We start from the raw sequence: 2,614 nt of genomic DNA, 5'->3' as shown, positions 1-2,614 counted from the left end.
GGCCTGAGGAAGGAGGAGCTATTCATTTCCTTAAGCTTTCATGCCCCAGGGAGAATCTTTGAATTTAAAGTGAAAAGTTTGTAATGTAGCCTCCAAATTTGAGGAGAGGGGGGCATGAGTACGAGGGGCGGGCAGGGTAAAAGGATTTTAAAATAATACGGCTTTGGAGTGTATACTTTAGGATAACTACTATACCTTGCTTGTCTATCCTTGACCCTAACCTTGAATAACTGCACGTTCTTGCAAAATGCAATTTCTACTCTGTAGAAAAAGGAGCAGTCTGTTAGGAAAAGCATATTAGGGCAAGATATAAAGACATCTCTATCATAAATGTGATTTTACTTGTTCAGTTTTTGGATACATCACTATAGGCTTTTTCAACCTTCTTACCATGGGGACAGGTGTTGGGTAAACTCATCCCTTTTGTATGCATTAGCTAGGTAGCTCCATACGCCAGTCATTCTTTTTGGAATATCAAAGCTGTGATATTTTTTGGCCACCACCTTGACAATATGCAGTTTGGGCAGCAGGTCAGCTAATGTCATTTCATTGCCAGCCAGAAATTTACGTAGAGAAAACTTAATGTCCTCCATACTATTTTTATCAATTTCATCAGAAAGGAGAGGATTCAGATATTCGTTCAGTTTCTGCAGGGTTTTCAAGAGACCACTGCTTCATTAGCCTCTGGCATTGAATTTTTGATACATGCATGCAGAGTTTGGCAAAGACGTCCATTCCAGCAGTATTTGATTCTGCGTGTTTTGGTGAAAGCTCTAAGTACTTGGGCGGGCATAAGACATATTCAAGAAATTCCTCAATCTTATTTACATCTGTTTTGACCTCATTGTTGAAAGTTATAAATGGTGGGTAGGTCCCCAGGGGCAAATTTTGCAGGTCTGCAGGCTTTCTTTTCAAGTCAACAGTTGTAACACTAAATACAACTCCTTTGAGCCAAAGAGTCATGAAGAGCCTCTGGGAAAGGGGGCAGTTTCCTGTCATTTCACCATCACTGCCAGCCTTCATGAAGAGCTCGATGAGGGGCTCTGTCCTCCTCCTTCAGCCTGTTCAGTAAAGCCCATTCAGCAATATCGACAAGGCCATGGCCTACTCAGCTGGGCTCCTGGAACGGCGGTGGCTGCCTCTGTTCCGGGGCAGCTCTGGTTGCTGGCTCCCGCCATGCTGCTCACTGGATCGTCCTCATATATGTTTCTGAATTGTGGGAGGTGTGGCATCAGGATAGATTCCTAGAAATCTGATTCCCATGTTGAAAGGTAACATTTGCTTCCTTGCAGGCTCTCCAACAAGAGTGTGCTGTCACGTTTTAAAATTTATACCAATCTGATAGATGAGAACTGGTATCTCAGTGTTGCCCTGATGTGCATGTCTCTAATAATAAGTGACTTTGAAAATGTGTTCGTCTATTTGAGGACTAGTTTTATATCTTTGCTTGGAAAATCGTTTATTCATGTATTTTTCCAAAAATATTATTTTCAACAGAACAGACCAGCAAGGAAAGCAGATGAAACTCAAGAAGAATTGTTTTGAATACGTTTAACATTGACCAGTTCAAAGATGAAGGACATTTCACTCTCAAAACAAGTCAACATATAGGGTAAGTCCACATTAAATTTTTAGATTGTAAGTAATTGTATACATACGGTGATATAATGATTGTATCATCCTCAGTCAGATAAGTGAAGTTCCTGTTTGGGGTTTCACATTTTACAAGGTTCAGAGGTGGCCCTCCTCCTGCCATGTCCCTCTCTGTAGAGTAAGGATTCCATGGGCCAAGAAGCGAAGTCACTCAGAACTGGTAAACCCTTCTAGACTGACACCTGGTATGTGAGGCCTTGCAATTCTCTGCCCAGATGGTCCTGAGTTGGCTTCCAGTGCCTGGGTGAGCCTGTTTCTTGAATCCATCCCCTCAAAGGTAGATGATGATAGGCCCCATGGGTAGCAAAAGAATGGCTGTTTGAAGGGAATGGGGTGGAGTGAGCTTAGATTGGCTATAGTGTGCACCCAAGTACATATAAAGCCCCTTTGTTATGTGGGGTGGAGCCTGGATTGGGAAGAGGATGGAAGGTGCCTGTGAGCTGGGCTCTCAGACTTGTATCCATTCCCAGGACTTGTAAATGTTAGTGGCAGTCCTATATATTGAAGTAATCTTTTAAAAGTGCATGCTTAAAAGAATTCTTTGTTCACATATCTGAGAAAAATTGATAATATAGGGACATCTCCAAGTCCTGAAGTATGAAATGTGTAAGACCAAATAGAAATCATTTGAAAAAGTTGGAGGGCAAGTAGTGCCTCGTCTAGAGCAAGTTTTAATTAGAGCAAGAACTTGAAGAGAATATTGAGAGAAAAGGATGTGGATAAAGATTTTGTGGATGACTGACCTTGTGTTCCAGAGGGCACAATGAAGGAGTTTCAGGTGAGGAAAGTACATAGGATATGGGGTAAAATAGGGCATCTATGAAGTCAAAAGGTGAGTTAAATGTAAGAAATGAATGATTAATTTGGAGTGCTGGGCTTTCTATGGCAATTTTAATAGCTTTATTGAGGTATCATTTATATATAACATTTATTAAAATACATAGTTCAATGGTTTGTAATA

General features: G+C 41.0%; 1 pseudogene; it reads right to left on the bottom strand.

Annotated features, from left to right (window-relative positions):
• Positions 1–346: 346 nt before the first annotated feature.
• The window catches only part of LOC105536903, a 134,281-nt pseudogene continuing 132,013 nt past the window's right edge, over positions 347–2,614 (bottom strand).

This window comes from Mandrillus leucophaeus, unplaced genomic scaffold (genome assembly GCF_000951045.1).
Source record: "Mandrillus leucophaeus isolate KB7577 unplaced genomic scaffold, Mleu.le_1.0 Scaffold165, whole genome shotgun sequence".
NCBI classification, from domain to species: Eukaryota; Metazoa; Chordata; class Mammalia; order Primates; family Cercopithecidae; genus Mandrillus; species Mandrillus leucophaeus.
The sequence above is the reverse complement of the archived record's forward strand: the minus strand, read 5'-3'. Positions and strand labels throughout refer to the sequence as shown.